Here is a 25,221-nt window from a genome sequence, read left to right on the forward strand (position 1 = left end):
GCAACAGTGAGAGGCCCGTGTACCGCAAGAAAAAAAAAAAAAAAAGAAAGAAAAATATGTGGTGTTTCAAATATTGGCCCCCAGGTTGCATATAAGTTCAGCTTGCATTAAAATGTAGCCACCCCTTCCCGGGAACACTGATGTACTAACCCAAAGTCCAAACCACTGATGAACCAGAAAAAAATAAGAGGGAGCAGGGAGGAAGGTGCAGCCCGTGAACACGCACCTTACGACATCCTTTCCTTTCCCCTCACAAGGGGATCAACTTGAAAACACAACCTGTGACCTTGAGGGCACTTTATGAACAAACATAAAAAGCTCAAATAATCCAAAAATGAATTATGGAATGAAATATAAAATTGTGAATGAGGAATCCATCCTGGCAGCACTTTATATCCTTTTTCAGTTATTCTGTTAACTTTTTTTAAAGCTAAATTCATAAGGATGTCAAAAATTGGAGAAATGGGGAAATGTTCATTAAAACCCTCACATAGTAAACAGAGGAATCGAGAAGAAGAATTTCTTTAGTTTAGTTTAGTTTCTAGTTTCTAGTTAGTTTATTCCCAAATCAAGTATTCCTTTTGGTGTTCTCAAAGTCTTTAGATAACCTTTTAAAATTATAAGGCTATTTAATACGGTCACAAAATAGACCAAAATGTCTTTCAGCACTACTTTGAAATATTAAACATAAATGGAACAAATTTCTTATATAAAATATCACAGTTGCCATTTGTTGGGAATTTATTGTGCACCTAGGACTGTGTGGCATCAGATTATAACCTTTCCAGACAGAGACTATGTCCATTAACATATGAGGAAGCAGATTTTTTTTTTTTTTTTTTTTTTTTTTTTTTTTGCGGTATTCGGGCCTCTCACTGTTGTGGTCTCTCCCGTTGTGGAGCACAGGCTCCGGACGCGCAGGCTCAGTAGCCATGGCTCACGGGCCCAGCCACTCCGTGGCATGTGGGATCTTCCTAGACCGGGGCACGAACCCGTGTCCCCTGCATCGGCAGGCGGACTCTCAACCACTGCGCCACCAGGGAAGCCCAGGAAGCAGATTTTTAAAGAAGCAGAGAAACTTCCCCAGTATCACACAGATCCAGGGTTTCCAAATCATGCTCTTTTCACTCTGCCATGTGGCCCCTTGAAAGCACTCCTTTCACTCTATGTAGTCTATTCATCACCTCCCCAAATAGAAATCTGACATTCCTTAAAGTAAAAGTCTGGAAAGGAAACTGACTAGCAGATAAAATTAAATTGTGCTTTCTGCATGTTTAAAAATGTTGAGCCTAATCATGCCATTTAGGATTGTAACATAATACAGTACGTGAGTAAACTTACATCCAGATAACTAGGTTAACATGTGCAGCATCAGTATAAATCCAGACTGGACCTGAGGTTTAAAAGCCAATACTGGACTCAAAGGCTCCTCTATCTAAAGAAATCATTTTAGTTCAGTTACAAACTCGAAGATACTGGACAATGCTCATTGGGTTTCAGTTAAGAAAAAATACATACATAAAAGAATTCTGAACTCCTAAGGTCCTTTGTTATATAATAGCTTGGGGGAGTTATGATTTTTTTTAAAGGTTCTTTGTAAGTTAATTACTAGTTAAATTCCAAGAATTTCCCACAGTTTAATTTTACCCTTTCAGGAAACATCATGGGAAGTCATGATCAGTATTTTTATCTGGAAACAGCTTCTGTGAAATAAGCCACTAGGATTATTATGAATCGGTCTGTTATAAATGAAGTTCTTGATCAATGTTTCATTACCTCTAAAAGCTAAATGGGTCACAAAAATACTTGAATTAGCACACCTCCAAATCAAAGATAACATTTAAAAAAAATCTCTTTTGTTACATACAAGGCAAGCAAAAGTTCTGGACAGTTAAGGCAGATATCGAGACCCTAACAACAGAGAAGGCAGGGTTGAATCCTGACTCCCCCCTAAAGTTCTTCAAACTCATACTGCCAAAAAAAAGCACCTCCTAGAATACATAAATTTGGTCTAAGGTCCAAAGAAGTATGTTATCTGGGAGTAAGTTTTCAGTATCATGATAAAGCTTTTCTGACAGCCAAGTCCCATCTTGTGAAACCACCAAAGTGATCAGAACGATGAACCATGCCAATTCTGTTATTGGATATGGTTGGTAAATAGGGTGTTACAGTTTTTAATTTTTTAATGCTATTTCAAAAAAATACAGTAGACTAAAAATATGTCAAATCTCACAGTCCTCAAAAGTTCATAAAAAATAGTTAATGTATTAGGCATTAACTGTCAGGCACTGTTCTATGTACTTCATGGAAATTAACTCATTTATTTCTCACAAAAACCCTGAAGTAGGTACTAAATATACCCATTTATTTTATTATTCTGTAATTAATTTTTATTGGAGTACAGTTGCTTTACAGTGTTGTTAAAGATTTTTTTTTTTTGATGTGGACCATTTTTAAAGTCTTTATTGTATTTGTTACAATACTGTTTCTGTTCTATGTTTTGGTTTTTTGGCTGACAGGCATGTGGGATCTTAGATCTTGGCTCCCAGACCAGGTATCAAACCCACACCCCCTGCGCTGGAAGTGCAGCACTCACAAAAGCATTATCATGCTGCCATATCACCATTTTCCCATTTCTCTATGTGAAAATATGTTTTTCATTTACAGGTTGTTAAACACATGGCAGCTTATAAAAATTAGAAATATCTGTGTTTCTTGGGCTTCCCTGGTGGCGCAGTGGTTGAGGGTCCGCCTGCCGATGCAGGGGACACGGGTTCGTGCCCCGGTCCGGGAAGATCCCACATGCTGCAGAGCGGCTATGCCCGTAAGCCATGGATGCTGAGCCTGCGCGTCCAGAGCCTGTGCTCCGCAACGGGAGAGGCCACAACAGTGAGAGGCCCGCGTACCACAAAAAAAAAAAAAAAGAAATATCCGTGTTTCTTATTTATCATCTTTTGTCTTCATTTTTGTAGATTTTTTAAAATTCATTTTTATTGGAGTATAGTCCACTTACAATGTTGTGTTAGTTTCTGCTGTACAGCAAAGTGAATCAGTTATACATATACATATCCACTTTTTTTTAGATTCCTTTCCCACATAGGTCATTACGGAGTATTGACTTCCCTGTGCTATACAGTAGATTCTTTTCTTTTTTTTTTTAAAGATTTTTTTGATGTGGACCATTTTTTAAGTTTTTATTGAATTTGTTACAATATTGCTTCTGTTTTATGTTTTGTTTTTCTGGCAGGGAGGCACGTGGGATCTTAGCTCCCCGACCAGGGATCAAACCCGCACCACCTACTTGGAAGGTGAAGTCTTAAACCACTGGAAGTCCCCAGTAGATTCCTATTAGTTATCTATTTTATATATAATAGTGTGTATATGTCAATCACAAACTCCCAATTTATCCCTCCCTCCCTTCCCCTCTTGGTAAAACAAACCATAAGTTTGTTTTCTACATCTTTGACTCTATTTCTATTTTGTAAATATGTTCATTTGTACATTAGTAGTCTGCTGAGCCCAATAAACACAGGTACTATTTCTTCTAGCAAGGATTCTTAAAAAAATTCAAACCACCACATTTTTGCATATTAAGGAGTTAAAAAGTTTTTGCTTCCCATTCATCCCCATTTGGTTCCCTGCCCTTTGGTTCCACTTCCGGAGATCAGGAGGAGAAACAATAGCTGCCTTTAGTGCCGGAGCACAGCACCCACGTGACAGGCCCCAGCTCTTATTTATTGAATTGAATTGCCAAAAACAGGAAGCTGAGTTTAAGACCCCTTTCTCAGTTATAAATTTCTATAACTTGACATGCACTGATTTGAACTGTTTCTTGTTACTCTGTAAAACTAGAACCAAGAAGTGTAAGTTATCTTGAAGTTAGGAGGCTAGATTTCAGCTTAACTGAAGAAAGAATGTCATCATAAACAGCTGTCCCACAGAGGTCCAGGCTGCCTCTGGGTGGGTGAAGAGGCAGCTGCTTGTGATCACAGAGGCCCGTAGAAGGGGAAAGTCTCAATAACCGTCCTGTAACAGAAAGAGGCATTTCATGAACCCTGGGGTAGTTCACAAAGCCCATATTTGGTAAGGATGGGGGGGGGGGTCCCATGGCAGAGCACTGTGTAAGTTACACGACACTTTGAAATTCATTTTCTCATTTGATCAACACTAGGAGTGGAAGGTAGCTGGAGTGGGGGTGGGAACAGACATCATTTATTATTCCCATTTTACAGACTAGGAATTTGAACAACTTAAATTGAATCACACAGTAAATGCTATAATCTGGGCTCCAACCCAGGACTTCTGACTCCCAAGTCCAGGGTATTTCCAACTAGGCAATATTGCAACAACCAAGACCATACTTATTCATCAAGGACAGGGGCAATGATGGGTCCCAAAGATGTGAAGCATGGAAGCGAATACCAAAGGAGATGAGCTGAAAGCAAAATATGGTAAGAGCCCTACTACTCTCACAAACCACCCCTTCTACCTCACTAAGAAGTACTCTATATATTTTGGTAGAGACACTTCTCTCACTTACATGCGTCCACTAAAGGAATAATTGTCCAAATCCTACTTTACTGCTATGTTGATACAATAAATGCTTGAGGCAGTTGGTTCACATTTTACGGGGAGTTAGTGGCAGCATAATATACACAAAGAGCAGTGTCCCGGGACTTCCCTGGTGGCGCAGTGGTTAAGAATCTGCCTGCCAATGCTGGGGACATGGGTTCGATCCCTGGTCCGGGAAGATCCCACATGCCATGGAGCAACTAAGCCCATGCACCACAACTGCTGAAGCCTGCACCCCTAGAGCCTGTGCTCCGCAAGAAGAGAGAAGTCACTGCAATGAGAAGCCCGTGCACTGCAATGAAGGGTAACCCCCACTCACCACAACTAGAGAAAGCCTGCACGTAGCAAAGAAGACCCAATGCAGCCAAAAAAAGAAAGAAAGAAAAAAGAGCAGTGTCTCATTTCTGCATGTAAAGTATAAATTGTCACTCAGAGCCTATGCTGGGAGTTAAAAAAAAAAGTCAATGGAATGCACTGACTATTCTAACAATAGGTCCGGGATAACCTTGGGTCTGACAACAGGAGTTTAACAGAAATGGGTCAGCCACTGAAGGACTGCTGAACCTTACAAGATTTTCCAGGAAAGACGTAAGAGCGTCAAATTTCACGAACCTGTCTACCAAGTAGAGGGTGGCAGATTGCCAAAGGCTGGACTGTGATAACTCATGTGAAATCCTGGGAACTTGAACCTCTACAATGCCTGCCCTGCCGCTCAGCCACACAGGGAATGACTGAAGTTCAAGTTTCCAAAGACCTCATAGACTACAAGCTGAATGTTCATCACAGAGACTTCCTTTCACTCGTAAGGAAGGAGAAATGACTCAATTCAAAACTCCCCACATCAACATGAATCTGTTAAAGGGGAAGTTTTTAAGTATCTGCGTACCACAGAATAGCCTACTTGGATCTTATCTCCTGCATTTGGACAGTGCAAGGCACAGGGCAGATGTTTCATGAATGTTTACCATGTAAACGAATGGGTGATCGCATTAGGAAAATTTGCCACAGATAGAAAAGGCACAATATGGGAAAGAGAGAAATACTGGGTTGATAGGAATGAGAAAACCATCAAGCCAAGATGACAGCAGGAATTCCAGAATGAGGAGAAAACACCAGAGGTGAAGGGTGACTCAGCAGGCATGGAAAGAGTACGGGGTGGTGGTTATGCTGTCCTCGCAGGAGAGTCCTCAAGTCGGTGCATAATGTCTTCTGTCCTGGAGGATCCTTAGAAGACAGGTGATGGAGGAGGCTAATGGAGCGAGTGTGCACAATTAAAGAGCTCTTTAGGGACTTCCTGGTGGCGCAGTGGTTAAGAATCCGCCTGTCAATGCAGGGAACCTGGGTTAGAGCCCTGGTCCGGGGAAGATCCCACATGCCACGGAGCAACTAAGCCCATGCACCACAACTACTGAGACTGCGCCCTCGACCCCGTGAGCCACAACTACTGAGCCTACTTGCCACAACTACTGAGCCTGTGCACCACAACTACTGAGTCTGCATGCCTAGAGCCTGTGCTCTGCAACAAGAGAAGCCACCGCAGTGAGAAGCCCACGCACTGCCACGAAGAGTAGCCCCTGCTCACTGCAACTAGAGAGAAAGCCCACGTGCTACTACGAAGACCCAATGCAGCCAAAAAAATTTTTTTAAATAAATAAGCAAACAAACAAATAAATAAATAAAAGTAAAGAGCTCTTTAAGTAATTCTGAGAAACCTTCCTCCAGATGACAACTACTCTTTTTTTTTTGTGGTACGCAGGCCTCTCACTGTTGTGGCCTCTCCCGTTGCGGAGCACAGGCTCCGGACGCGCAGGCTCAGCGGCCATGGCTCACGGGCCCAGCCGCTCCGCGGCATGTGGGATCTTCCCAGACCGGGGCACAAACCCGTGTTCCCTGCATCGGCAGGCGGACTCTCAACTGCTGCGCCACCAGGGAAGCCCGACAACTACTCTTAATATTCTTGCTTGCTTTTTAAACTTGAGTATAGATATGTGATCATTTTGCAAGAGAGAAACAGTTGTGAATGTCATCAGGCATTGGCAATGGGTAAACCTCATCCAATACTCCAACAACCACTTGTTCAAGAACAGGTCATTTGAGATTTGACAGATCCAGGTTGTCACAGGAGGGCAGGTGAGCACAGCACAGCCGGGGCACATGCCAGGCAAACAGGCGGCCCCGTGAGGAACTTGGACTGTAAGTGCTGACAAGCCCTTTCTGTTTGACATTTCTTAGCAGTGTGCATTCCAAATCTGGGAATAAACTTTAAGTAATAACAGACCAGTGTTTCTGAAAAACAGATGCCAAGATTAAAACTCGAAATAAAGAACGTCTACTCATTAAAAAGATTTCCAAACCAATTACCAAAGGGTAATTCAGACTCACACAGGCCAAGGCATATATACAGCAACTAGCGACCCTGCTCCCGGGCTGGCCGTCAATGATAAACCCCTTGAAGTCCAGGAATCAGCCTTTCTGACCTATGGAATGCTTCCTGAAGACCCTCACATGGCATCGCCTTCACAGAGGTGAAGCTCATTGAGGGGCAGGGCTGTTACACCATCAGGACAGGCCAACTCACCATTGTGGAAATGCCTTTCCTTTAAAGGATTTGCAATTTCCTGAAAACACAGGCAAGAAATCAGAGAAAGGGAGAGTCGGCCTCTAAGCAAGGTAGCTCTAGTGGTAAAATGGATAGCTTGCTTTAGGAAGCCCAGCTTCCCCAGTTTAAATATTTACCCTTTTCGTTATCTTACATATACATAAAAGCATTTATCTGTCCATTATTTTATCTACTCCCAGTCAAAAAATATCTGCTGGGGAGACCAAAACGAACAAGGCATTCCTTGCTACTTTCCAGGAAAGTACTCCCTCTCGTGTGTTGTTAGCAATTCTCTGCGGGGATGCCCCCGCGCTGCGCCCCCAAGACCCCTACTGCGGGAAGGGCTGGCAGCCTTTGCTTATACCACAACGCGTGTGGGTCACTGCTGGTATGTGTACCTTAAGCTTCAGTCTTCATAATCAAAGGCTTTGAGCTTTGCTAAACCTTTGACATGAGTGAGCAGGTAACAGGATTTTGGTGGCACAGAGACAACGAAGAGGATCTTCACTTACACCAGAGAGAGCCCAGAAGGCCAGTGCCACCGGGGCACGCGTGAGGACACCCTCCGAATGAAGGCCGGAGGAATAAAATCACTTCAAACGCTCCTCACTTTCAGGAAAAAAAAAATTTCAAGAAATGTGTCAAAATCTGCATCACCACAAAACCAAGGGTACGTGAACCTTTAATAAAATCTTCTTAGCTGGCACTAAATCTCACATAGTAATGTACAGTATAATTTATCAATAAAAATAAATCCTAATACTCCTCGGCGGTGGAGTCCTGTAATGAGGCCTGTACTACAACCACCACCCCACAAGGAAAAGGGGAGCACAGCTGCTGCACTCTAAGGAAGGAGAGAAGGAGGTGGGTACTGAAATTTCCTGACATCTCCTGGGACAGCTCTGCTTAACTGAGCAGAGGAATGTGCACACCACAAAGGAATACAATGACTTAGTATTAAAGAATAAAAATTATTACACATGGGGCTTCCCTGGTGGCGCAGTGGTTAAGAATCCGCCTGCCAATGCAGGGGGCATGGGTTCGATCCCTGGTCCGGGAAGATCCCACGTGCCGCGGAGCAACTAAGCCCGTGCACCACAACTACTGAGCCTGCGCTCTAAAGCCCATGAGCCACAACTACTGAGCCTGAATGCCACAACTACTGAAGCCTGTGCACCTAGAGCCTATGCTCTGCAACAAGAGAAGCCACTGCAATGAGAAGCCCACACACCGCAACGAAGAGTAGCCCCCGCTCGCCGCAACTAGAGAAAGCCCATGTGCAGCAACGAAGACCCGACACAGCCAAAAATAAATAAATTTTTTTTAAAAAAGCTATTATACACGACAGAAATCTTACTGCAGAATCACTGCATTTATAAAGCCTTCCACGTAAAACTTAAAGTGGGAGGTGGAGGAAACCTGCTCTGATAAATTAGAGAAAATGAAGGCAAACACACTAAAACCAAAATAATGCCAAAGCTGCACGTGGAAGATGCCAGAGCTTTTCTGCACAGTCCCCGCTGCTCATTCGTCCCATTCCCAATGAGCGCCCAGACCAGGGGTGACCTCAGAGCCCACACCCCTCATTTAGGAGAGCCACAGCCTGTCCTTCCTGCCCACCCCCGCACCAAGACAGCCTCACCCTGGGTCAGAAGCAAAGGCCGAGCCCCGTCCTCTCTCCCTCAAGCTTTCAGGCATCACAACCAGGTCCCTTCCCCGTGGCACCACACAGTGGAGTTCTTTCTCAAAACTCCAGCCAAGATGGCAGAGACTTCTGCAACAGCTCTCAGAACAGGAACCTTGCCGAAGTGGTCTTTAAAATCAGAAAAGGACGCAGGATAAGGGGGATGTGGGGAAGGAACGCTCTCAAGGGGGCACCTGGGAAGGGGAGAAAAGGGGAAAACCCAAGATTCTTTCTCCCATTTTTTTTCTTCCCCAAGGACAGCATTCAAGGTCAGATTAATGAATGCATCCTCTTAGAACACACCTGACCTTAGCTCACCTGTCCTGGGTTTGTTGACCACTCCCCATGACAAGTCATGGGACTATGCGCCTCTCTTTCGTGGCCCGCTTTGACCCCAAATCTGATGCTGTGTCCTCCAAATCTGCCCGTTTGCCTCTATATATTCCCCAATTCCATACGTGGAACTCTGCTCAAGACCCAACTCAAGTGTCATCTTCCGCGAAGCCTTCTCTAAACTCGCTCTTGCCTTTGACCTCTTCCCATCCCTCTCTTCTCTGAGCCCATGCAGACTTCTGAGCACGGCTCTGTCACTCCCAGCACACTGCGTAAGAATTATTTGCTTGGTTGACTCCCAGGTCCAAGTACATCCATCCATCTGCTAGCTAACATTTACGAACTGTGGCTCCGGCAACATTACAAAATGGCCATGACGAAGTCCCTGACTAGGAACAGAGACCTTCTCCAGATCACAGATATTCATACGGCTTATCCTCTCACTTCATTCAAGTCCCTGTACAAATGTCACCTCCTTCCCTCACCGCCCGAGCTGAAGAGCACAGCATACATCCTCAGTCTCCAGCACTGTCTGCCATTCTCACCCAGCTTTATTTCTCCAAGCTCTCACCACTGCCTGACAGCCATCCATACAAATGGATGAATGGGCAGTTATAGACATATCTAGATATATAGGTACAGATACAGATTTTTTTCAGAGTCACTTGTTTGTCCACTCGAGTGTAAGCTCCATTAAGGCAAGGCCTTGAGTGTGCTTGAGTCTGTGCTGTGTGGACCCCTAATAGCTGGACTAGCACCTGAGACAGACTGAGTTCTTAGTATCAGTTGATGAATACATGTATGGGTAGATGATAACATCTTGGCCAAGAAACCCAGGGGGAAAAGGAGATCAGGTGAAGGTAGCCTCTATTTGCTCACTGAGGCATTTTTTTTTTTAACAGATCTTTATTGGAGTATATTTGCTTCACAATACCTTGTTAGTTTCTGTTGCACAACAAAGCGAATCAGCCGTATGCATACACATGTCCCCATATCCCCTCCCTCGAGCCTCCCTCCCATCCTCCCTATCCCACCCCTCTAGGTCATCGCAAAGCACCGAGCTGATCTCCCTGTGCTATGCTGCTGCTTCCCACCAGCCAACTATTTTACATTTGGTAGTGTATATATGTCGACACTAGTCTCACTTCGCCCCAGCTTTGCCCTCCCACCCCATGTCATCAAGTCCATTCTCTTTGTCTACCTCTTTCTCCCTGCCCTGCAACTAGGTTCATCAGTACCATTTTTTTTTATTCCATATATATGTTAGCATATGGTATTTGTTTTTCTCTTTCTGACTTACTTCACTCTGTATCAGACTCTAGGTCCATCTACCTCACTACAAATAACTCAATTTCGTTTCTTTTTATGGCTGATTAATATTCCATTGTATATATGTGCCACATCTTCTTTACCCATTCATCGGTCAATGGACATTTAGGTTGGTTCCATGTCCTGGCTGTTGTAAATAGTGCTGCAATGAACACTGTGGTGCATGTCTCTTTTCAATTATGGTTTTCTCAGGGTATATGCCCAGTAGTGGGATTGCTGGGTCGTATGGTAGTTCTATTTTTAATGTTTTAAGGAAGCTCCATACTGTTTTCCATAGTGGGTGTATCAATTTACATTCCCACAAACAGTGTAAGAGGGTCCCCTTTTACCACACCCTTTCCAGCATTTACTGTTTCTGGATTTTTTGATAATGGCTATTCTGACTGGCGTGAGGTGATACCTCACTGTAGTTTTGATTTGCATTTCTCTAATAATTAGTGATGTTGAGCATCTTTTCATGTGCCTCTTGGCCATCTGTATGTCTTCCTTGGTGAAATGTCTATTTAGGTATCCTGCCCATTTTTCAACTGGACTGTCTGTTTTTTATTATATTGAGCTCCATGAGCTGTCTGTATATTTTGGAGATTAATCCTTTGTCTGTTGTTTCATTTGCAAATATTTTCTCCCATTCTGAGGGTTGTCTTTCCATCTTGTTCATGGTTTCTTTTGTTGTGCAAAAGCTTTTAAGTTTAATTAAGTCCCATTTGTTCATTTTTGTTTTTATTTCTGTTACTCTAGGATGTGGGTCAAAAAAGATCTTGCTGTGGTTTATGTCAAAGAGTGTTTTTCCTATGTTTTCCTCTAAGAATTTTACAGTGTCTGGTCTTACATTTACATCTTTAATCCATTGGAGTTTATTTTTGTGTATGGTCTTAGGTAGTGTTCTAATTTAATTCTTCTATATGTAGCTGTCCAGTTTTCCCAGCACCACTTACTGAAGAGGCTGTCATTTCTCCATTGTATGTTCTTGCCTCCTCTGTCATAAATTAGGTGCCCAGATGTGCACAGGCTTTTCTCTGGGCATTCTATCCTTTACCATTGATCTATAGTTTTGTTTTTGTGCCAGTACCATACTGTCTTGATTACTGTAGCTTTGTGGTATAGTTTGAAGTTGGGGAGCCTGATTCCTCCAACTCAGTTTTTCTTTCTCAAGATTGCTTTGGGCTGGGAGCTTCAAGATGGCGGAAGAGTAAGATGCAGAGATCACCTTCCTCTCCACAAATACATCAGAAATACATCTACATGTGGAACAGCTCCTACAGAACACCTACTGAATGCTGGCAGAAGACCTCAGACCTCCCAAAAGGCAAGAAGCTCCCCATGTACCTGGTTAGGGCAAAAGAAAAAAGAAAAAACAGAGACAAAAGAATAGGGATGGGACCTGCACCAGTGGGAGGGAGCTGTGAAGGAGGAAAGGTTTCCAAACACTAGGAAGCCCCTTCGCAGGGGGAGACTGCAGGTGGCGGTGGGGGGGGGAGCTTCGGAGCCACAGAGGAGAGTGCAGCAACAGGGGTGCGGAGGGCAAAGTAGAGAGATTCCCACACAGAGGATCAGTACTGACCAGCACCCACCAGCCAGAGAGGCTTGTCTGGTAACCTGCCAGGATGGGCGGGGGTTGGGAGCTGAGGCTCAGACTTCGGTCGGATCCAAGGGAGAGGACTGGGGTTGGCTGCGTGAACACAGCCTGAAGGGGGCTAGTGCACCACAGCAAGCCGGGAGGGAGTCCAGGAAAAGGTCTGGAGCTGCCGAAGACCCAAGAGACTTTTACTTGCCTCTTTGTTTCCTGGTGCACGAGGAGAGGAGATTAATAGCACCCCTTAAAGGAGCTCCAGAGACGGGCGCGAGCCGCGGCTATAAGCGCAGACCCCAGAGACGGGCAGGAGACGCTAAGGCTGCTGCTGCGGCCACCAAGAAGCCTGTGTGCGAGCACAGGTCACTATCCACACCTCCCCTCCCGGGAACCTGTGCAACCAGCCACTGCCAGGGTCCTGTGATCCAGGGACAACTTCCCCGGGAAAACACACGGCACACCTCAGGATGGTGCAACGTCACGCAGGCCTCTGCCACCGCAGGCTCGCCCCGCATACATACCCCTCCCTCCCCCAGGCCTGAGTGAGCCAGAGCCCCTGAATCAGCGGCTCCTTTAACCCCGTCCTGTCTGAGTGAAGAACAGACACCCTGAGGTGACCTACACGCAGAGGCGGGTCCAAATCCAAAGCTGAACCCCGGGAGTTGTGCGAACAAAGAAGAGAAAGGGAAATCTCTCCCAGCAGCCTCAGGAGAAGAAGATTAAATCTCCACAATCAACTTGATGTACCCTGCATCTGTGGAATACCTGAATAGACAACGAATCATCCCAAATTGAGGAGGTGGACTTTGGGAGCAAAGATATATATTTTTCCCCTTTTTCTCTTTTTGTGAGTGTGTATGTGTATGCTTCTGGGTGTGATTTTGCCTGTACAGCTTTGTTTTTACCATTTGTCTTAGGGTTCTGTCTGTCCGTTTTTGTTTTATTATTTTTTAATTTTTTTATTTTATTTTATTTTTTAATAATTATTTTTTTAATGTTTTATTTTAATAACTTTATTTTATTTTACTTTATTTTACCTTCTTTCTTTCTTTCTTTCTTTTTTCCCTTTTATTCTGAGCCGTGGGGATGAAAGGCTCTTGGTGCTCCAGCCAGGCGTCAGGGCTGTGCCTCTGAGGTGGGGGAGCCAAGTTCAGGACACTGGTCCACAAGACACCTCCCAGCTCCACGTAATATCAAACGGCGAAAAACTCCCAGAAGTCTCCATCTCAAGGCCAACACCCAGCTTCACTCAACGACCAGCAAGCTACAGTGCTGGCCACCCTATGCCAAACGACTAGCAAGACAGGAACACAACCCCATCCATTAGCAGAGAGGCTGCCTAAAATCATAATAAGGCCACAGACACCCCAAAACACACCACCAGATGTGGACCTACCCACCAGAAAGACAAGATCCAGCCTCATCCACCAGAACACAGGCACTAGTCCCCTCCACCAGGAAGCCTACACAACCCACTGAACCAACCTTAGCCACTGGGGACAGACACCAAAAACAATGGGAACTACAAACCTGCAGCCTGCGAAACGGAGACCCCAAACACACTAAGTTAAGCAAAATGAGAAGACAGAAAAACACACAGCAGATGAAGGAGCAAGGAGAAAACCCACCAGACCTAAGAAATGAAGAGGAAATAGGCAGTCTACCTGAAAAAGAATTCAGAAAAATGATGGTAGATATGATCCAAAATCTTGGACATAGAATACAGAAAATACAAGAAACGTTTAAAAAGGACCTAGAAGAACTAAAGAGCAAACAAACAGTGATGAACAACACAATAAATGAAATTAAAAATTCTCTAGAAGGGATCAATAGCAGAATAACTGAGGCAGAAGAACGGATAAGTGACCTGGAAGATAAAATAGTGGGAATAGGCCTTCCCTGGTGGTGAAGTGGTTGAGAATCTGCCTGCCAATGCAGGCGACACGGGATTGAGCCCTGGTCGGGGAAGATCCCACATGCTGTGGAGCAACTAGGCCCGTGTGCCACAACTACTGACCCTGCGCATCTGGAGCCTGTGCTCCGCAACAAGAGAGGCCGTGACAATGAGAGCCCTGCGCACCGCGATGAGGAGTGGCCCCTGGGAAAATGGGAATAGGAACATACATACCGATAATTACCTTAAATGTAAATGGATTAAATGCTCCAACCAAAAGACATAGATTGGCTGAATGGATACAAAAACAAGACCTGTACATATGCTGTCTACAAGAGACCCACTTCAGACCTAGAGACACATAGAGACCGAAAATGAGGGGATGGAAAAAGATATTCCATGCAAATGGAAACCAAAAGAAAGCTGGAGTAGCAATTCTAATATCAGACAAAATGGACTTTAAAATAAAGACTATTACAAGAGACAAAGGACACTATGTAATGATCAAGGGATCAATCCAAGAAGAAGATATATAACAACTGTAAATATTTATGCACCCAACATAGGAGCACCTCAATACATAAGGCAAATACTAACAGCCATAAAAGGGGAAATCGACAGTAACACATTCATAGTAGGGGACTTTAACACCCCACTTTCACAAGGGACAGATCATCCAAAATGAAAATAAATAAAGAAACACAAGCTTTAAATGACACATTAAACAAGATGGACTTAATTGGTATTTATAGGACATTCCTTCCAAAAACAACAGAATACACATTCTTGTCAAGTGCTCATGGAACATTCTCCAGAATAGATCATATCTTGGGTCACAAATCAAGCCTCGGTAAATTAAAGAAAACTGAAATTGTATCAAGTATCTTTTCTGACCACAACGCTATGAGACTAGATATCAATTACAGGAAAAAATCTGTAAAAAAATACAAACACATGGACGCTAAACAATACACTACTTAATAACCAAGAGATCACTGAAGAAATCAAACAGGAAATCAAAAAATACCTAGAAACAAATGAGAATGAAAACACGATGACCCAAAACCTATGGGATGCAGCAAAAGCAGTTCTAAGAGGAAAGTCTATAGCAATACAATCCTACCTTAAGAAACAAGAAACATCTCAAATTAAAAAAACTAAACTTCGGCTTCCCTGGTGGCGCAGTGATTGAGAGTCCAACTGCTGATGCAGGGGACATGGGTTCGTGCCCCGGTCCAGGAAGGTCCCACATGCCATGGAGCGGCTGGGCCCATGAGCCATGGCTGCTGAGCCTGCGCATCCAGAGCCTGTGCTCCGCAACAGGAGAGGCTGCAATACAGAGAGGCCTACGTACCACACTAAAAAAAAAAAAAAAAACCTAACCTTACACCTGAAGCAATTAGAGAAAGAAGAAGAACAACAACAAAAAAAACAAAGTTAGCAGAAGGAAAGAAATCATAAAGATCAGTGCAGAAATAAATGAAGGAAATGATAGCAAAGATCAATAAAACTAAAAGCTGGTACTTTGAGAAGATAAATAAAATTGATAAACCATTAGCCAGACTCATCAAGAAAAAAGGGAGAAGACTCAAATCAATAGAGTTAGAAATGAAAAAGGAGAAGTAACAACTGACACTGCAGAAATACAAAGGATCATGAGAGATTACTACAAGCAAATCTATGCCAATAAAATGGACAACCTGGAAGAAATGGACAAATTCTTAGAAAGGCACAACCTGCCAGGACTGAATCAGGAAGAAACAGAAAATATGACAGACCGATCACAAGCACTGAAATTGAAACTGTGATTAAAAATCTTCCAACAAACAAAAGCCCAGGACCAGATGGCTTCACAGGCGAATTCTACCAAACATTTAGAGAAGAGCTAACACCTATCCTCAAACTCTTCCAAAATATAGCAGAGGGAGGATCACTCCCAAACTCACTCTATGAGGCTACCATCACCCTGATACCAAAACCAGACAAAGTTGTCACAAAAAAAGAAAACTACAGGCCAATATTACTAATGAACATAGATGCAAAAATCCTCAACAAAATACTAGCAAACAGAATCCAACAGCACATTAAAAGGATCATACACCATGATCAAGTGGGGTTTATCCCAGGAATGCAAGAATTCTTCAATATATACAAATCAATCAATGTGATACAGCATATTAACAAATTGAAGGAGAAAAACCATATGATCAGCTCAATAGATGCAGAGAAATCTTTTGACAAAATTCAACACCCATTTATGATAAAAACCCTCCAGAAAGTAGGCATAGAGGGAACTTTCCTCAACATAACAAAGGCCATATATGACAAACCCACAGCCAACATCATGCTCAATGGTGAAAAACTGAAACCATTTCCACTAAGATCAGGAACAAGACAAGGTTACCCACTCTCACCACTATTATTCAACATAGTTTTGGAAGTTTTAGCCACAGCAATCAGAGAAGAAAAAGAAATAAAAGGAATCCAAATTGGAAAAGAAGAAGTAAAGCAGTCACTATTTCAGATGACATGATACTATACATAGAGAATCCTGAAGATGCTACCAGAAAACTACTAGAGCTAATCAATGAATTTGGTAAAGTAGAAGGATACAAAATTAATGCACAGAAATCTCTTGCATTCCTATACACTAATGATCAAAAACCTGAAAGTGAAATTAAGAAAACACTCCTATTTACCACTGCAACAAAAAGAATAAAATATCTAGGAATAAACCTACCTAAGGAGAGAAAAGACCTGTATGCACAAAATTATAAGACATTGATGAAAGAAATTAAAGATGATACAAACAGATGGAGAGATATACCATGTTCTTCGATTGGAAGAATCAACACTGTGAAAGTGACTCTACTACCCAAGGCAATCTACAGATGCAGTGCAATCCATATCAAACTACTACTACCCAAGGCAATCTACAGATGCAGTGCAATCCGTATCAAACTACCACTGGCATTTTTCACAAAACTACAACAAAAAATTTCACAATTTGTATGGAAACACAAAAGATCCCGAATAGCCCAAGCAATCTTGAGAAAGAAAAACAGAGCTGGAGGAATCAGGCTCCCTGACTTCAGACTATATTACAAAGCTACAGTAATCAAGACAGTATGGTACTGGCACAAAAACAGAAAGATAGATTAATGGAACAGGATAGAAAGCCCAGAGATAAACCCATGCACATATGGTCACCTTCTCTTTGATAAAGGAGGCAAGAATATACAGTGGAGAAAAGACAGCCTCTTCAATAAGTGGTGCTTGGAAAACTGGACAGGTACATGTAAAAGTATGAAATTAGAACACTCCCTAATACCATACACAAAAATAAACTCAAAAATGGATTAAAGACCTAAATGTAAGGCCAGACACTATCAAACTCTTAGAGGAAAACATAGGCAGAACACTCTATGACATAAATCACAGCAGCATCCTTTTTGACCCACCTCCTAGAGAAATGGAAATAAAAACAAAAATAAACAAATGGGAACTAATGAAACTTAAAAGCTTTTGCACAGCAAAGGAAACATAAACATAACATAAACATAAACAAGACCAAAAGACAACCCTCAGAATGGGAGAAAATATTTGCAAATGAAACAACTGACAAAGGATTAATCTCCAAAATTTAGAAGCAGCTCATGCAGCTCAATAGCAAAAAACAAACAACCCAATCCAAACATGGGCAGAAAACCTAAATAGACATTTCTCCAAAGAAGATATACAGGTTGCCAACAAACACATGAAAGAATGCTCAACATCATTAATCATTAGAGAAATGCAAATCAAAACTACAATGAGATATCATCTCACACTGGTCAGAATGGCCATCATCAAAAAATCTACAAACAATAAATGCTGGAGATGGTGTGGAGAAAAGGGAACCCTCTTGCATTGTTGGTGGGAATGTAAATTGATACAGTCACTATGGAGAACAGTATGGACGTTCCTTAAAAAACTAAGAATAGAACTACCATACGACCCAGCAATCCCACTACTGGGCATATACCCTGAGAAAACCATAATTCAAAAAGAGTCATGTACCAAAATGTCCATTGCAGCACTATTTACAATAGCCAGGACATGGAAGCAACCTAAGTGTCCACTGACAGATGAATGAAGAAGATGTGGCACATACATACAATGGAATGTTAGTCAACCATAAAAAGAAACGAAATTGAGTTATTTGTAGTGAGGTGGATGGACCTAGAGTCTCTCATACAGAGTGAAGTAAGTTAGAAAGAGAAAAACAAATACCATATGCTAACACATATTATGGAATCTAAGGGAAAAAAAAAGGTCATGAAGAACCTAGGGGCAAGGCTGGACACAGACCAACTATAGAATGGACCTGAGGATATGGGGAGGGGAAGGGTAAGCTGTGACAAAGTGAGAGAGTGGCATGGACATATATACACTACCAAACGTAAAACAGATAGCTAGTGGGAAGCAGCCACATAGCACAGGGAGATCAGCTCGGTGCTTTGTGACCACCTAGAGGGGTTGGGTAGGGAGGTGGGAGTGAGGGAGATGCAAGAGTGAAGAGATATGGGAACAGATGTATATGTATAACTGATTCACTTTGTTATAAAGCAGAAACTAACACACCATTGTAAAGCAATTATACTCCAATAAAGATGTTAAAAATTAATTAATTAATTAAAAAAGATTGCTTTGGCTATTTGGGGTCTTTTGTGTTTCCATACGAATTTTAAGACTTTTTTGTTCTAATTCTGTGAAGAATGCCATTTGAAAGGGATTTGATAGGGACTGCACTGAATCTGTAGATTGCTTTGGGTAGTATAGTGATTTTCACAATATTGATTCTTCCAATCCAAGAATATGGTATATTTCTCCATCTGTTTATGTCATCTTTGATTGCTTTCATCAGTGTCTTATAGTTTTCTGAGTACAAGTCTTTCGACTCCTTAGGTAGGTTTATTCCTAGGCATTGTATTCTTTTTGTTGCAATGGTAAATGGGAGTGTTACCTTAATTTCTCTTTCTGATTTTTCGTTGTTGGTGTACAGGAATGCCAGAGATTTCTGTGCATTAATTTTGTATCCTGCAAATTCATTGATTAGTTCTAGTAGTTTTCTGGTGGCACCTTTAGGATTTTCTATGTATAGTATCATGTCATCGGCAAACAGTGACAGTTTTAATTCTTGTTTGAAGTACAGTTGGCCCTCTGTATTGGCAGGTTTTAGTCCAAGGCTGACTGAACCTGCATACGCAAAACCCATGGATAGGGACTTCCCTGGTGGTCTAGTAGGTTAAGACTCCATGCTGCCAATGCAGGGGGCCTGGGTTCGATCCCTGGTCGGGGAACTAGATCCCACAAGCATACCACAGCTAAGAGTTCGCATCCCATGAGTAAGAAGTCCGCATGCCACAAGTAAGACCCAGCGCAGCCAATAAATAAATATTAAAAAGAAAAAAAACCCCATGGCTATGAGGGCCAACTGTAACTGGTTGGGCAACCAGGTAGGGGGGATTCCTGTAAGCAAAAGGCAGGAACTGAAGCAAGGAGTTTAGAGCAGACAACAGAATTGGGGAAATTATCAGGAGATGGTTGAAGCCATAGTTAAGGGTGAGATTACCGTGGAGTAAGGGAAGAGCTGGCTATTGTATAGTAAAAAAAAATTAATCTACCTCATATGGATACATACTAAAGGAGTGACTGCATGTGAAATATCTGATATGTCTCGTCGAGGCTTAGCCAAATTACTCTATAGACAGCAGGTGCTCGAAAAATGCTTATTGAATAGATGAACACCTATTAAGACTAAGACCAACCATCCTCAGTGCCACCTTACCCGCACAACATGGATTCGAGAATTGTATATTTACACGAGGCTGTTTTTCTCGTGTAGGATTCTGAGTTAGTCCAGTCTGATCAAAGATTAAGAGGTACTCCAGCGTTATCTACAGTGCGGAATAACGCTGCATTATGTGTTATTATCCAGTGCCAGAAAGAAAGCAGTCAGGAACACAATTACTCAGAATGGGGTATAAAAGGAAAAAGCGCATTCCTACAAGGTCAGTGAACATGAGCGTCCACCATGGCGCAAGCACTGTAGTTACAGGTTTGAACGTAAATCCACAAGAGGAAAAATTTCCTGGCACAGACTAAAAGCAGTGACAATGTGGCATTTGAGCTAAATTCAAAAGATGAGTCAAATGTAAAGGTCCAATCTCAGGACAGAAAAAAAATCACTGGTTGGCTTAAGTGGTTTGCTTTTAAGTTTGTGACGAACTGTAGCTTAACTAAAAATACCCACCCAGAATCAGCAATGGGAAACACACGTCACCGTGAGTGCCCCGTTCAGAAGAGTTAGTCAAGGAAGCGAAGGAAGGCCCAACCTCAACACGCGCAGGGGCCGAAGTAATTGGGTGAGGCGCCTGCTCTAAGTGTGCTTCAGAGGGCCCTTGAGCACAGGGCCCCAGGGGTGCCGCTGGTGGGGTGCAGGAGGAAGCGAGCAGAGTGCTTCCCCAGCTACAACTTCGGGGTCTCTGCGTTTATCTTTTTCTTCTGCGTTAAAATTCCACTTAAAATCTTGCTTGATGAAAGCACTCGACAGTGAAAACACACACTTCGGAAGCCACTGACCAGGAGCAAATTAATTCCGGGGATAAAAATCAACAGACGTTTTAAAATTCTAATTTTTATACCCATTTTCACAATTGGCTCAAGACTGATAATTGGTGCAGAGATCAAGAGGCACTTAAGTTTTTGTTTTGTTTTTTTGCAGTATGCGGGCCTCTCACTGTTGTGGCCTCTCCCGTTGCGGAGCACAGGCTCTGGACGCGCAGGCTCAGCGGTCATGGCCCACCGGCCCAGCCGCTCCGCGGCATGCGGGATCCTCCCAGACTGGGGCACGAACCCGCGTCCCCTGCATCAGCAGGTGGACTCTCAACCACTGCGGCACCAGGGAAGCCCGGCACTTAAGTTTTATACTTCTGTAATGTTTATAATGAAAACGAATACTTTTCTTATCAAAGAAGTGTTAGAGATAACTAACGTTAGTTCAGATGACTTGTCTTTCCTTATCTTTCATAGAAGACAGATTACAGCTAAATCTAATTGCTTCCCTGGGCAAAAATGAAATCTACTGAGGGCTCATACATGACTGCATGTATGCTAAGAAACAAGAAAAAATGTTCTGTGTGTAATTAGTAGTAAAAATCTATTCATACAGAACCATCCTCTGGGGGAGCTGTGTGCCCTGGAATCATATTTTTCCAAACAACTTTCATAAGATTCCTGTACGCTATTCTTTTACAGAGGAAAACCAAGTGTTCCAAATTTTAATTACAAAATGGTATTTCAATGAAGAAATGAGAACAGATACAGAGAACAATGGACTTTCAGGAGTTAAAATAGAAGCAGATTTCTCTAATGCCAACCCTTCTCCCAATTCCCAGAAAAGAGGAGGGTACTGTCACAGCAAGAACTATGGAGCATTATTTCAATAATCTCTAGTCTAACTTAGCCTTGGAAGTTTTGCCTTCAGGCTAGTGAGACCCAGGAGCAGCAGGCACCGACACCCTAGCTCACAGGGAGTATTTAAGAGATTTTTCTCATAGCTGTTAAAGATGTAGGCAGCGTGCCCTCCATCCACCAAGATGAGATGCCAAGCCCTCCATAACCAGGACCTGCCTGCAAGGTCCCAGGAGGAAAAGCTGAGTTCGGATATCCTTCCAGGCTCTCTCACCCTCCCTGTGACCCATGGCACACATGTGAGAAGCAGCTGGTCAGGGTTAAAAGTACAGTCTGGCTCCAGAGCCCTGCCCAGCTAACTGGCCCCCAGAGCTACTGAACCCTGACCTGGGCTTCACCATACCCCATTTTCTAACCAAATGTGTTAACTGGCTGCAGATTCTTGAACTATGTGCCTCAAATGCATTTTCCAACACACACACACACACACACACACACACACACACACACAGTGATAGGACAGAATTTTCTCTAGTGAGAGAATATTATTTTATTTGTTAATATCAATAGCTAAGCACTTAGCAGCAAATTCAACTACAATCATAGTTGTATTTACCAATCAATTGATTTACCAATCAATGGTAAACAGCAACCTGCAACTGGTTTCAATCCCTCTCTCCGCAACACTCTTCTGTGTTAGAGGATGCCTCACTGAAATCTCCAGATAGCATTTTCCTCAGAGACAACTCTGCTGATGCATCAGTGTTGGTTCCTGAGCTTTCATTTACATGAACCATTCCCACTAGAACAGGACAATTCTTCCTTCAGCCAGGCCTCCTGCTCTCGCTGTGTGTATTCCTCAGTCACCGAACATTTCAGCGTCTCAAAGCTCTCTGTGTATAGCTCAGAACTGCTGACTGTTAGGGCAGGAAGAACCTCAGAGATGATCTGATACAAAGCCATCATATTTTCAAACAGGGAACTCAGTCCAGAGAAGTGAAGTGACAAAAAAGTCTGGGTGGCGAAACTGGGGACAGCAAACTGGGCACTCCCTCCTAATCCTGTGTTCATGCCAGGGGACTAGACACCAGGTTCCTCAGGGCCCTGGGTGACTCAGCTGTGTCTCAGGAACCGTGAGGCAGGAGGACGCCGAGGGGCAACCCCCAGAACAGCTACAGTTTATCTGATTCATGTATTAAACACAAGATTTCATTTGAAAGAAAGGGTTTCACTGTAAATAAACAAACATCTTGAAAACCACCACATGGCAGGACCAACTTCAAATAAATGGAAAGTTAAAAGAGAGAAAGAACTAAAAACACAGGGTCTTACTTCAATGAATGTGTCCTTTTTTAAATGGAACAAGGACAGAAAACAGCACTAAAACCAAATGTTATAGCTTAACAGTTCTCTCCTTTATTTTTGCCTGTCTAGGAAAATAAAACAAACAAACAAAAGAGACAAAGAGAAGAACAAAGGGAAGGTAGTATATTTTAGTTTCTAGGTCCCTGGGAATGTCTTAAATCCATATTACACTGACTGGGCAATTTCAAGAAACAGAGTCACATAGGACATTGACCTAACTAAAATTCTTAAGATAAATCTATCTTCACTGAAAAGAATGGAAGAAAGGTTTTCATAAATTACTGGTACACGCACACACAAAAGCCCTCCAATTTTTACCTTTTGTTTTTCCTGTCTGCCGAGCACCTTTAATAGCTTATAAAGTCTCCCATTTCTAAAAAACCAATTCTTTCTTACAGATGCTCAAAAGCCAATGAACAGGGTGTCTTTAAGGTCAGTAGGTGGGAGGGAAGCTGGTTTGTCACTATGTGGTAGGCTAGAGCTGGATGCAGTCTGCAGAAGTAGACGGCCAGCCCCGGGGACACTGGGAATTCAACAAGTCACTAAGAACTATGCTCGCTGCGGTTTGGCATGCCACAAAAACTTTTCTTGACTTTTTCATTTTTGTCATTCTAGACTCCTACTGAAGCCAGATGATTTAAAAATCTTGTTTCAGACAATCTTCTTAACTTTTTTAAGTTAATAGCTTCCAATGACACTGAACCAACCAACCTCTTCGCGTTTTATAGACCATTTAAAGCCAGCAAGTTTGATCATTTAGTGAAGCAATAGTTCTTTCCAGGAAGTGCCCTCAAGCTAAGCACTGCTCTTTGGGGAGTTTGTTAATATGCTCAGTCAAGTCAGCTCTGTTGAAGCCAAGTGAGCTCCCAGTGCTACCCTCTGAAAAGATCAAATGTCATCTTCTAAAAGGACTTCTTCCTTCCTCCCTCCTACTCACTCCCAAATTTCGACAAGCAACATTAGCATACAACACAAATGAGAGACACAGTCATTTCAGGGCATGGGGAAGTCAAACATTTTTAAGAAGTCAAAAGACAATGGAACAGAGTACTGATTTTCCTTATGTTCTAAGGATATATGAATATTAACATGAGTTGTTTTCTAAACTTGGGAACTCTGCAAGATGCCATCTTGGTTAGCCTCCAAACAGACTTACCTAAGTGACCTAATTTTCACGTTCTACTTTTGAAGATCTCCAGGACAGAAACTCCACAATCTCCACTGGTAGCCTGAACTGTGGTTTAATTTCCTTCAGAGTCAAAGGTGACTGTTTATTTCAACTTTTTAAAAAAAGTTAAACAAGAGCTTAACTCTTGTTAAAAGATGTCATTTGAACCCTGAAACCTGTAACTGGAACAACACAAAGTGAATAACCAAGAACTATGCTATAGGTTAAACCACAGACATCAGAAATATGGCTGGCTTACAAGGGTGGTTATGCTGTTCTCTCTGCCCAGATGACCCTATATGCACCATGGGTGTCTGCACTCATGACTCAAATTCACAAGTTTAAGAAATGACTCTACAGCTTCTGGAAAGAAAGAAACTCATGTGCATTGAAGAGGTCTCTGGTAGTCACTGGTAAAAATCATTCCCAGGTCTTCCACACTTTCCAAATGAGTAGAAATTTTGGGTTTTGGTGTCCTTTTCCTTTTCTGTTTTTCTAAGAGTCCCCTAAGCAATATCATACTCAGGTTTCCTAAATCTTTTTTCAGGTGAACTTTCCACTGAGCTACCCCTTGAAACAAGTTTTCTGGAGATTTTGCCCTTGACCTCCTGGAATTTTTCAATGAAACTCAAAAGAGATGTTTACCTGACCTCCTAATGAAAGCTCTATTTTTTAATTCCTTGAACTTTTCTGTCTTTTCTTGTTGTGCCCTCTGGGAAAGAAAGACAAGCACAGTTGTTGGCTTGATCTCAACTGGCAAACACCAAGATAATCCAGTTCTAATAAGTTTCTCAAGAACTTGGATAGCATCGCAAAGATATTAAGTATGTTCTCTTCTCTGGCACGGTTGTTTGCACTTCACCTTTTCAGAGGATCAATGTAAAGACAGGAAATGCCAGCACATTACCTTTGTGACAAAAAAAAAAAAGATGTCAATCACAGAAAGAATAAAAGGAATATTACTGGGTTTTTCAAAAGCAACGAGAGAGCAGGAAAAAACTATGACCTAAGGGGCAGAGAGAAGAAGGAATGAGACCACTTTTTGCCAACTGGTGTCCAAATGAGGCTGAGTTCAGGCTCTCTCTAGCAGGCGGCATTTGGAGAGGTTTGGAATTGAGCACCTACAACCAGATGTAGTTGATAATTTCCTTTTCTTGCAAGAAAGAAGGTTTCTGGTGTGGAGCTTTGGGCAGTTCCATTTCAAATGGAAACCTGTTTGGGAATGGCTTGGGTCATATATATTTCAGGGCCT

At 42.6% G+C, this 25,221-nt stretch overlaps 1 protein-coding gene across 8 annotated transcripts in view; it reads right to left on the minus strand.

The window, feature by feature from the left end:
* Positions 1 to 25,221, minus strand: part of LHFPL2 (LHFPL tetraspan subfamily member 2) — a 183,754-nt gene that overhangs the window by 84,273 nt on the left and 74,260 nt on the right. The window lies entirely within an intron of this gene.

The sequence above is a fragment of the Lagenorhynchus albirostris genome, chromosome 3, assembly GCF_949774975.1.
Source record: "Lagenorhynchus albirostris chromosome 3, mLagAlb1.1, whole genome shotgun sequence".
In the NCBI taxonomy this organism is placed as follows: domain Eukaryota; kingdom Metazoa; phylum Chordata; class Mammalia; order Artiodactyla; family Delphinidae; genus Lagenorhynchus; species Lagenorhynchus albirostris.